Source organism: Uloborus diversus, chromosome 3, assembly GCF_026930045.1.
Source record: "Uloborus diversus isolate 005 chromosome 3, Udiv.v.3.1, whole genome shotgun sequence".
Classification (NCBI taxonomy): domain Eukaryota; kingdom Metazoa; phylum Arthropoda; class Arachnida; order Araneae; family Uloboridae; genus Uloborus; species Uloborus diversus.
In genome coordinates this window covers 150611270-150624256 of record NC_072733.1, presented here as the reverse complement: position 1 = coordinate 150624256, position 12987 = coordinate 150611270, and the positions used below count along the sequence as shown (strand labels likewise).

Genomic DNA, 12987 nt, shown 5'->3' with positions numbered 1-12987 from the left:
TTAACTTTTTCTATTTGATAACTTCTGAAAATTAACAAAATAGCATAAACTTAAGAATAAAGTTAGTATAAACTTAAGAAAAGATCAATACTTTTTTTTTACTTTTAGTCATCTGAAATCGTATTAACCCCAGTAGTAACATCGAAATAACTTATTACTAACTTCTACGTTGATGCGCCACGTTTAATATTTTTCTAGTAAACATCATTTTGAAAATTTTACTTATTAATATCAATAATGTTTTCTTTTTTTTAATTTCATTTGTTTTATTCCTGGTCAAGACTGTTAAGACTTTCCGAAAGAGAGAGAGAGAGAGACATGCTCGTTGTTTAGATTTTTTTTGGGGGGAGGGGGGGGGGCAAAGATTAAATTATACCAGAAATGAACAGCAAAATCACGTCCACTTACTTGTAGATATTATTAATTTCCTAAAGCCAGGGGAGAAATCCCCCCCCCCCTAAATGACGGGCCAGGAGGTACAAAGGGGGTATACATTCTTTGTATATTATTAAAAATTTTCTTTGTATGTTATAGGAAAAAACTTTTTTTTTCAGCTTCGAATTTTGTTTTGAAACAAAATGTACGTACTCGAAGGGCTCGATTCACATGAGAGGTCACGGCAGCTGAGCCTTGTGTGATTTTTTTAAAGTATTTGACGGAATGGGGGCTATTTACGTTTAGGGTTCCCACGCATATTATGCAAGAAATTGAGCAATCCGGAGGAGGATATGGATATACAGTTAGCTATAGTCTTTTTCTATGGTCAAAAAGGAAAAGTCTCTGAGTTTGGGGTGATTCCCAAATCCTCCTGAGTACACTTCTAAGGGCGGATACGACTGCACCTTTCATTTTTATTGCAAGCAGATGGTAAAATTTTATCTTTCTTAATAAACAAGTTTGAAGCAAGCCATGAATAAAAACAAGCCAAGAACCATTCCAATGTGTCAGAAACTGTCCAAAAGTTTGCTAAAGATAAAGGGATTTTATTTACTCAATACGCATGTGCTGCAATATTAGTAATGCATAAATATCAATACTAATTAGTTATGCTTAATAAATATTTTATAATATTTTTCTCTGAAATGGTCATTAAAAAAATAAAAAAAAAAAAAAAAAAAAAAACCGTTAAGAATTTCAAAAAACTATTTCGCATAAACACTTCCTTATGTAAGAGTTAGTTGTGTTATGAAAAAGAATTCACAATGCTGGAAACCAAAAAAAAAAAAAAAAAATAATAATAATAATAATGATAACAGTTCCATTTATAACTCAACAGGAATGCTATGTGACTTTTAGACGCAGAGAAAAAATTCTTTTTTTAAAAATGGTTTTAGCATAAGAATGTTTTACATGCATGAAGCGTTAACCGAAAATTCTTTTGTAAATCATCGATTGAAGAATAACAAACTGATGATAAAAAGCAAGAACTTATATTTAAAAACTAGTGAAATTTCAATTTTTTACTTATATTTTTAATATTATACCTTCTATAACTACAATAAACAAAAAATACTTCTGAGAAAAATAATTATCAGTATTTTCCTAGGTTAGATTGTCAGTAATTTAGTTTCAGTTCATGAAATGGTACTACTGTCATGTCATTGAGAGACCAAGAGAAGGAAAAACTACGTCAAAGCTATAAAATAGTCTAAAATATAAATTTTTAATCTTCAATTGAAAAATTGTTGCATTTAAGTAAATTATTGCACTATATTTTGAACACCCTCATTTGCACCCACACATAAATATGAGGAAAATTTGGTTGCTATTATAAAATATATATATATATATATATATATATATATATATATATATATAATATATATATATATATAAAAAATTAAACTCTTGCGCAGAGTACTAGTTGAAATTTTTAATGAAGAATTGCAACTTCCATGAAACTAGATTAGAATCAGATGTTCAAACAAGTTTTGTATGTTTTTAAATATATTTTCTTGAATGCTCACATTCAATACATTTTTAATACAACATATTACTTCAACAGATTTTATTATGCTTTTGATATTTTCTTTCAAAGGACAATTTCGGTAAAAATACAGTTCTGGGCAGAAACGTAGTTTTTACTGTAGTGTCAGACACCTTGAAAATCCGGCTTTAATTAAAAATGATTTTCCTCTAATGATATTATTTTTCATTGCAAACGAAAATAATTACCCGATTTAAATAAGGGAGATACGATTATTTTCTCCAAAACTTTTCCAATAAGGAGGACGAAAAGGATTACGAGCCAGCCAGGATTCGAACCTGGAATCTCCTGATCCGTAGTCAGGCGCGTTATCCGTTGCGCCACTGGCCCGCGAAACTAATAGTTCATTTAAAAATAAATGCATGTTTTCATAATCGATCTAGAATATCCTTTTCTACTTCTTATTTATATTTCTTTGAATTGAGTTTTCTTTTATTATTTTTATTTTGCAATTGTAAATATATTTTCTGCCATTTTGTGTCCGGTATTTTCGTGATATTATTATTATAATTATTTATTGCTATACTGGAATGTATTATCGTAGCCTAAATGGTAACATGATCGGAGCGGGGGGTGAGTCCTAGCCACTCCAGGAGTGCCCACAGTGAGGGGGGGGGGGGGATTTTTTTTTCCAAAAGTTTTGTTTTTCTTTAGAACATGAAATTTTTGATTTTTGGAAGGAAAAAAATAATTAAACTTATTTAACAAGAAATAGATGCATAAATAATCCTTTTTTCACGTACTCTTTCCAAAATTTAATGACCGTGTCTCTGTTTCAATAAAGGGAACTTCAGTGACGTTATGGAGTTGTTGTCCGTTTCAAAGCTGGATCAGACGATTTGGTTTCTTTTTAATTTATTATAAATTTTCTGGAAGTAGCACAATTCTGCAGGATGAATACGTGTGGCAGTTACGAAAGGGAGAGGGGATCAAAAATGAATAATAAAAAAAAAAACCCTCTCCTTTTTTTTTATGTTTGTAATAATTCTGACCACTATGTTCTAGTCTTTCCTTGATCCATTTGCACCTTGACAACCGTTAAGAACTAGTTTTGAAGTTTGCGAATAAGATATTTTTAATCCCTCCAATCCAGTGGCGGATTGGTTAAAGAAATTGGCCCTGGCATAAAGGGATGTCGCGGCCCCATAGCTTCTATAGATACTATTTTTTGCAAAAATGATTGGGAAACAACATCAATTAAATATGAGGAAACTGTTCAAAAAAATTAAATACTTTCTTTTAAACAAAATTTAACAGATGGGATTCTTTTCTGTGTTTTCAATGGTGAACAATTGATACAAGATAAGCTAAACCTTTGAAAAAAAAAAAGTGATGGTAATAATCTATTTAAGTATTTTTAAGTTGCCTGGTGCTGTATTGATTATTTTCGTAATGATATCTTCTAACATTACTTCAGTTAGAATAGGGAGGTTATTAGGGATGTGAGGGGGGTGTGTGTGCGACCCCTTAATTTTTTCAAACACATGTATCAATACAGAGAGAGATAGGGAGTAGATTGATTTTCTTGCATATGGGAGTTATTAAATATTAGCATTAGAAACTTAATTGTAAGTTTGACATTGAGCCAGAAAATATGAGATCCTGGGGTCTCTCCCCCGAAAATTTTTCAAACTGTAATCCTAAAAACGCAATTTTAAATGATCTCTGGTGATGTTAGGGAGAGCGGAGGCTCGAAGGCCCTCTTCTCTTCCGGCAATTTTTTGGAAATGAAACTGAACTTGCATTTATATATTACCTTCAATTATGTTAGGAAGATGGGGTCCGGGAAAATTTCAAAATATTAGCTCTGAAAACGCAGTTTTAAACGATTTTGGGTGGGAAAGGAGAGATTCGAGCAATATCCACCAAGAATTTTTTTGTTTTTTGAAATTGAAATCTTAAAAAGGTAATTGTGTAAGCTGTTTTTTTTTTTTTTTGATAAAAAACTAGGACATCGACAGTTATTCAAAAGTTAAGTTCCAAAAACGAAACTTTTACCGATCTTTGATAATTTTAGGAGGAGGAGCTATGGCGAGGCTCTCCTTGGAATTTTTTCGAAATTGAAGCATTAAAAACGAGATTTCTGACGTGCTTTACTGATGATGACGAAGGGGGAGGGGGGGGGGGGGGGTCTTTGAAATTTTTCGATGCTGTAGATTCAAAAACGGAGTTATAAACGATCTTTCATAGTGTTACTAAGAGGAGAGGATCGAGGGCTTTCACCCGGTAAACAACCATAACTTCGGAAAGAGAAATTAGAGGGGTAATATTTAATGCGGAAAGATGAGGTTATGGACAATGGAAGATATAAAGGTCTGGTGTACCTGTTAGTCCATGACACCATGACATGGACTTTTACATGATACAGAATCTGAAAGTGAGAAACGAAGTAGATCGATAGGGAAAGGACTATGGCCAGTTACAAAAATTGCTTGGTGTGTGGTGTTTAGATTTAAATTTGAGGTTTTACTTTAATTTTTGGGAACATGTCAAAAAATCTTCTGATGTTATGGGCAAAGTGGGGATTTGGGGGTTTTCCTCTCTTTTTTTTTTGAGATTGAAGCCCAAAAAAAAGTAATTTTAGACGATAATGGGAAGGAGATACTTAAGGGACCACCGAAATTTTTTCGACACTGCTTTTTTATCCCTCTCTTCCCCCCTTTCGGCTACGTCCCAATCTTCTTTTATTTATTTTATTGATAAAAAATATGAAACACCCTCCAACAGTGTTCTCTTTCAAAATCATTTACATTTAGATTTTCCACAATAAAATTTTCCATTTCCAGCCTAGTATTTTTATTTGCTTGAAATGCAAGCTATCTGCGGCCCCAGGTAAAAAAAAACTTTTCTCGAACTGATCTGGTGCTTTGGTGACCTTAAATAACCTTAACGATCTTTGGTCTTTTTTTTCACTCTATTTTATTTTAAATATCATTCCTTCTTCACCTCTTGATAAATTTTTGTTTCAATTTTTAATTCATACACGATTTTTACGTCCAAACACTTAGAACTACTGGTGTGACTATTAATTTCAATATTTTATCTCTCTCGCTACATTTTAATTTTTCTTCTAGTTAAACCATATTTCTGGGGCCTGTGTATTTTTCTATATACATAACTCTGATTTTCAGGATGATATTTTTCATTTTAAAAAAATAAGAGAGGTAAATGGTAGAAAATGTCGGTGTATCGGCGGCCCTTGAGAGTCATAGTTTTTTACATAATCATTTTTTAAATTCAAGGGTCTTTAACCGTGGGTTTAAACCCTTCGAGGGATATTGAGTGAGAGAAACTGAATATTTTATTTTTCGCAAAAACAATGTTAGAAACGCACGTTTAATAGGTCTTTACTTTAATAATCTTTATAATACAGAATTTTGGATGCTCCAAATTGTGTTTTAAGATTGCATTTTCTGTTACAGCTTTGTTGAAAAAATACTTTTCTTCACTTTTATCACAGTTGTTATGAACTACAATTCATAACAATTGTGAATTGCCATTCATAAGTAAAGTAAATGAGAACTGCAATTCATAGATGAATTTAAAAAATGGACAAAAGTATTTTAACTTTAAATACTTGCCCTTGTTTTTTATTGCATTACTAAAATGAAATTGGCGGCCCCATTTCTGAAAAACTGGGCTGATGTAGCACCCCCACGGCACCCTTAGCGACGACCTTGCACCCTCCATTCGCGGCTCAAGCCCATGCATGAAGAGGGATTGAAGCTAGAGAATTTACGCAGCGTTATTTACATTTTACTGTTTGTAGACAGGGCAACGGAACGGCCCCAAACATGACCGGCCCACCGGGCAAATGCCCGGTTGCCCGCCGGGTGTATCCGCCACTGCTCCAATCGACAATTACTATATTTTCTTCATAAACTAACTTAAGTTTATGTAGAATTTTTCATTTCACTTTACTATTATCTTCTCTACCATTTTTAAACTGATTGTTTCGATTTATCATTAGATGATTTTTATTAAAACTTTCAGTGATTGATGTTGGTTTTCGCTGATGGAAGCAGAACTGTCTTTTCTTAAGGTGTTTTAATTATTTTTCGTAAATCATTTTTACTTCCTTCTATATCTGATATGCATAGAAGGATATTTGATTCGTTAAAATTCTCGAGTTCTGATTTTCGATTTTTTTTTTCTTTTTTGGGGGGGGGGGGGGAGGGGAATTTGCGCCATTGAGCTTGGGGGGATGGGCACCCCTGAAGAGCTCTAGTAGCCACTAGACAGGGAGAGCAGCTGTCCCCCCGCCCCCCATCAAATGAAAAAAAAAATTAAAAGGTGAAGAGAAAACTTTTATAGAAAAACAAGAAATTAAAAAAAAAAAAAGATCATAGACGCTTGTTTTAATGTTATGTAATGGCTATGAAACTCGAAGTAAAAAAAAAAATGCTGGAGGGCTCCATTTCAAAAAGTGGGACGTGATGGTGGCTATGTTTGGATTGGGGGGAGGGGGTGATTTTACATAGAAATATTCAAGAATTATGTCAGAAGAATTTTGAAGGAAAATTTTTGCCACACAGTGTAATTTTCCTGATGGTTTTTTGCAACTTTAAAAAAATTGCAGTTGATCCCTTTCTAATTATAATTAAATTTTATTTTAAAAGCTAGGGAATGGAAGTGTGCTCCCTCCCCTCATATAAACATAAGATTTGTCTTTTTCATGATGTGCTTAGTAATTTAAGTATTTTGTAGTTTATTTTGTTTTAAATGAATTTAATGTTCATAATTTAATAATCACTAAAAAAAGATTTTAGAAAAAAAATCAAATCAATATTTTAAAAATATTTTTTTTTTCAAAAGCGAGGGAGTTGCAAGTGTACTCCTCCCCCCCCCCTTTGCACCCCTTGCTGTTGCTCATGAGAGGGGGTCATTATTACAATATGAGCTCGCAAATAGGTACGAGGGGGGTCAGCGTAATACGCGAGCACAAATCGCGAGTCTGGCCTAGGACTTTCCTCCTGTGATTTCTTAGAATTGAAATTCACAAAATGCAGTTTTAGGCTCACTTTGGTGTCATTCAAATCCTCTTACCCCAAATTTGAATTTGAATGATAAATTATTATTATTTTTTTCTTTGTATTTATTGGTTGTAAACATATATAAAAGAACAGAAAAAAAAGTATACAAAAAATTATCTGAATTTTTGTTTTCGAGAAGATGAGTGTCTCCTGGATTAGCGCCACGAAAAAACGGGGGGGGGGGGGGGGGAGAGGGGGTTATAAATCAAAAGGAAGGTTTGAGTGGAAACTGATAACCTCACATGAAAAAACACAATTTTGAACGAATTCACCAACATCTTTAATAACTTTCTACTATAAAATAATTTAAAATAGTGACCGATGCTCATGAATGTAATTTCTTTTTCTTTTTTTCCCTAGAAAATGGTTTTTCAATTGACTGTAAACAAGATCTGTCAATTATACACGCTTTTTCAGTACTGTCATCTATTAACAACAAAATTAATCAATACTTTGCAGTGCAGAATTGACACTTATTTACCTTTTCTTGTAAGTGTTGCTAAGTGTCTCCTACCAGGTGACGCCGTGTCTGAGGACGTTAAATAAAAAAACTTTCTTTGAAACCGAAATTGGTTTCGGCACACATTTCCACTCAACTATATATTATATGTTGTTACTATGCGGACAAGTTTGTGAGGAGCAAAACATTAAAACTCCAACTTAATAAAATAGCCTTTAAAAAAAGGAGGAGGGGGAATGCAGGAAATGAGTCATTTTTGCATTTTCTCATAAAAATTCTAGTGTTAATTTCATTAAAATATTTGTTGTTTTCTACACTGTTTTGTAATTTTGTGTTAAATATTCACAAGTTGTGATTGAGGAGGTTGCGCTCAAAAAAGAGTTAAGTAAAAAAAATTCAAAAAGAGAACTTAAGATGCACTATATTTTTCAGCGATACGCTAGTCTTTTTTTAAAATTAGTTTAATTTTTTCGGTTGAAGCACAGCAGTTTGCTCTAACACTTACAGCACGAGGCAGTAATAACACCTTGAACCTTGTGAATTTTACAGGAAAGTTGATGGTAGCTGCAGTACAAGCAACGTTTGCTGTAAAATACGTAAAAGTTTTTCGTAACATTTTCTTACATTAAAACATAGATGCAATAACTTTTAACATAGCACTTTTTAATTGTTCATTATTTCTAAGTTTCCTAAACAATTGAAGAATTTAAATGAAATTCGCCCTGATAATTTCATTGAAGCTTCCGGTATACATGCAGAAAAGTTTAGAGAAGAACTGCATTCAACAGTAGCTCATATTTGAAGGCATATGCAAGAAGTTTGTAAACTGTTTAGATAAATTCGTTTGGGGTGGGGGGGGGGAGGCATATCCTATTATGGCCAAATGTAGCACCCCGTTTTATAATACTGGTTTGGTAAAAAGGGGGCACTTGCTATAAACCAAAGAAAAAAATTCCTTATATTTGAATTTATAACCAAAAATTTATTTTTTTTGTACTCAATTTCAAGTTGAGAGGTAAGACAACAGCTCTTCCAGAAAATGAAAAAAAAAAAGATAGAAAAAGAGCAGGAAAAACTGAGTTCATGACAGAAAATGTATTTCTTTACTACCCTGCTTTACCTGACTTTCTCTTACAAGAGTAAGTGACTCTGATTAACACCTCCGAGCATAATTTTTAATAAATGTTCATAAAACATGTGGCCGTGGCATATTTGAAAAGATACAGAAAACACTTATCAGGTCTGTACCTGTGTTGATGGAGACACGTTTGAGATCCCCAACTGTAATCTATAGTTTATAAACAAAAATCTCTCCATCCACCATTTCAGATTTCACTTTTCATTTCTGACACTTATCAAGTCTGTACCTATGTTGATGGAGGCACGTTTGAAATCCCTTACTGTAATCTATAGTTTATAAACAAAAATCTCCATCCACCATTTCTGGATTTACTTTTCATTTCTGACACTTATCAGGTCGGTACCTATGTTGATGGAGGCACGTTTGAGATCCATTACTGTAATCTATAGTTTATAAACAAAAATCTCTCCATCCACCATTTCTGGTTTTACTTTTCATTTCTGACACTTATCAGGTCTTTACCTATGTTGATGGAGGCACGTTTGAGATCCCTTGCTATAATCTATAGTTTATAAACAAAAATCTCTCCATCCAGCATTTCTGGTTTTACTTTTCATTTCTGACACTTCTCAGGTCTGTACCTATGTTGATGGAGGCACGTTTGAAATCCCTTACTATAATCTATAGTTTATAAGCAAAAATCTCTCCATCCACCATTTCTGGTTTTACTTTTCTTTTCCGACTTTTGTCAATTTTCATTTCCGACTCCATATCGAACTATGAGTTCAGGGACCGAACATCCTGAAGAGTTATCGTATAGGAAAATAATTAATTTCTTCGTTTGGCATTTTCTCCAGAGCTGCAGAGTCAGAATGGGAGTTGGACTAGTTTTTCTTTTTTTTTTCTTTGGGGGGGGGGGGGTTAAAATCATGGTTTGGAGTCGAAGGCATCTAAATTCCAAGAATCAGAGTTGGTCATCTACCCTCTGAGTCTGCATTCCTGCTACGGCTGCGAAGTCATAGTCGAAGTCGAAGGCTCTAAATTTCTAGGAATCGAAGTTGGAGTCTGTTATTTTCCTCCGACTCCGCAGCCCTGATTGTCCGTCCGGAAAACGGCTCAGTTACATGTTTTCAATTTTGAACGTTCTTTCTTTATTTTTTAGGATATATTCCTTATTTCACTCGTATATTAATGCTAAAGATGCAAAAATAATTGCTCCGAAAGGCCATTTTCGAGGAAAATCCTAGCAGCAGAAGAAATGAAAAATGGAAAACGAGTTCCTGTATATATTTTGCAAGCATCTGATTCCTGAAAAATAGCGAAGAATTACCCCCCATTCTCTTGCATTACAACTCCCAACCTCCTCAATCGTATTTGTATTCGCTGGAGAGTGTAATTTGGGCCTTGCGGAATAAATACGCCTTTCAGCGGCACTTGTTCTCTTCCTCTATTCCCAGAGGAGGGTACTTTGGCCAACCACCAGTTACTGGACCAACAAATCCAATCCCCGTCCTCCACACGTGTTAAGGCGAGTCAACAGCATCCATAATTTAAAAGAAAAACCGAGCCGCTGTTTGTCAAGAGCATTAGATGGGCAAGGGCTTTTCCTATGTTATTCGGTGAAGAGCCATCAGACTGAGATAATTGAATGACTTCTCAGCTATGAATAATATAAAAATGTTGCAAAAGTAATGGACACTCGGAATCGAGTCTATAGGAAATCCTATGCTCAGCTATCTCCAAAACACATTACTCTACATTTCCAATGATGGGTTTGTTAGAGCTGCATAGATCTTTAAACCTTTCATTTCTTTTTCTTCTCGAGAATTGTTTTACGTTTAAATTTTTATTGTTCTAGGATTTGTTTTTCTTAAATTTTGTGTTCGATATCTCTATATTTCTTTTTATCATACACATTAAGAGAACTTTGTATAAATGTTCGTCCTTTCCCAACGCATAAGTAACTCGTTTAATTTCATCTATTAATTTCTATAGATAACAGCTTGTTCATTTCTGAAATCTGATATTATTCGTAAATTTTGAAAAAGGTAGATTCATTTCTCATAAACTACTCTATATTTCACCAGGATTTCGTAATTACGAATCAACTCTGGCTGTTGTTGCAGAGTACTCTGTGTCCTTAGAACCGTAGTTTAATCCATTTATAAAATTTTAAACACAGCAAATCCTTGATAAAATGAACACTTTTTGAACATTAATACTATATGCCTCCTATTTTAGCTTACTTAAAAGTACTTTTGGGAACAGTTCAGAACACTTCTGAGAACCCTTTTCAGAACATTTAATTTATTCAACACACTTTTCGAGCACTCCTTGGAATGCTTTTGAGAACACTTATTTTTTTTTTCCAGAACACATGCTAGTGCACTTCTTACAGTGTAAAAGTGAAAAAAAAAAAAAAAAAATCACCGAGACTTGAGAGCAAAACGGGTCGCTGCATTTTTTGCTGTACATTTTACAGCAATTTTGTTTTTCACTTTTAACGGTAAATCCGTTGATTTTTGCAGATGTTTTTTCTGTTAATTTTTAGCAGCAATTTTGTTTTTGTACTTTACAAAATGTAGATGGTTTTTCCTGCCAATTGAAGGAGCTTCCCATCATTGTTCCTCCCAGTGGTTGGAAGTAGCGCGCTACAAGTAGCGACGCTACTGTAGTAGCTACATTTTTGCGTAGTTTGTAGTGTAGCGCACTACTTTTATAAAAAAAGTAGTGTACTGAGTAGTTAACTACAAAAAAAATAGTAGTTTGTAGCGAATTCTGGAAACTACTTTTAAATAAACTGAAAAAAAAATCAAGGTTCAAACGAATTTGACGTGCGCAAATTTTACACAAGTACATCAGCGGATGCAATGAGAAATAAGACTCATAAAAATACGAGCTGACCTCAGGCATTTCATTTCGACACAATACGTTCTATCTGTTTGACGCCATTAGTTTTTTTGCCCTCGTAATTTTCATATTTCACCAATATTTATATTGTAAAATGCACTTATTTTCGCGAAAATGAAGATATCGGTGATTTCGCGAGTTGAAAATTTGGTGAATTTTATATGAACAGACCGAAGATTGAAAAACAAAAATATTTCAGCAAGGCTTAAATTTTCGACAATATTCACCATATAAAAAGAAGCTACTGAAAATGTTATAGAAAAGGATGAAATTGAACTGTTCTGAAGGACTTACAATAAATACGAGCATTACAGTGTGTGAGAGTATGATAACGGACATTTTTCTTAGCGTCTTCTGATGAGCTAATTTATCAATCTTTTTTGTTCAATCCTTTTACGGCGTGTGTATGTATTAGGGTGTCCCCCCCCTCCCCCCCAAAAAAATCGAAAGTTGATTTTTCAAGTCGCACACTCTCTTATATTTTTATCTTTTTACGTCAAAAAAAAAAAACATATAATTTGAACAACGGCAGCAAGTGCCGATTATGTCTGAAAGTGTGAACCAGCACTTGTGTAATGCTAGGCCAAATTAAAATAAAATGTTTTTTGAGAAACTCGAAATTTCTGTTGATAAAACGTTACTCCTATACCCCACACATGCACCACAAAAACATTTATTCAAATTAAAAGCCATTTAGCTATCCCACACGTGCCTAAGTTTATAATTTTCTTCAAAAAATTAAGTTTTTGATACATATTTTCAGAAATGTAAGATTTTACGAAATTATTAAGCTGGAAAATATAAACAGTAAAGTAGAAAAGTAGGTAATTAGCATTAAATAGAAATTTTTGTTTTCCTGCAATTTTCAAGTCTCCCACATAGTACTCAAAGATCTGTTTTTTTTTTTTTTTTTTTTCAGGTTGAGTTAAATTTTTCATTTTAAATATATATATATATATATATATATATATATATATATATATATATATATATTCGTTTGTAATTGGTTATCTGTAAATGTGTTCGCCAGTAATTTTTGAACTTGATATTTTATTTAAATTTATATGTAATTTTTTAAAAGATAACTGAAAAAAAATCAATTTTTTAAATAAAATTATAAATTTTACGTCAAGTGTGGCATATCTAAATGTTTTTTTAATTTGAATAAATGTTCTTGTGGTACATGTGAGGTGTTGGGTACAGGGGCAGCGTTTTATCAACAGAAATTTCGAGTTTCAAAAAAAAGTTTTTTTTTTTTTTTTCCCGATTTGGCTTGGCATACAAGTATTGTTTAACACTTTCAGGTGCAAGTCGGCACGGGTTGCTGTTGTGTTGCGAAAATTATATGAAACTTTTTCTCACGATTGTTTTGACACAAGAGGAAAAATACAAGAGTGTATGCGACTTGAAAAATTGACTTTCATTTTTTGAGGGACAACCTATTGTGTATGCGTTTTATTTAATTATTTTTTGGAAAGTAGCGAAGTAGCGACAACATTTCAAAAGTAGTTTGTAG

At 33.2% G+C, this 12987-nt stretch overlaps 1 non-coding gene across 1 annotated transcript; it reads right to left on the bottom strand.

Annotated features, from left to right (window-relative positions):
• Positions 1-2244: 2244 nt before the first annotated feature.
• On the bottom strand, positions 2245-2317 carry Trnar-acg (transfer RNA arginine (anticodon ACG)). The gene has a single exon. It is a non-coding gene; the product is annotated as a tRNA-Arg (tRNA).
• Between the last annotated feature and the right edge of the window lie 10670 nt (positions 2318-12987).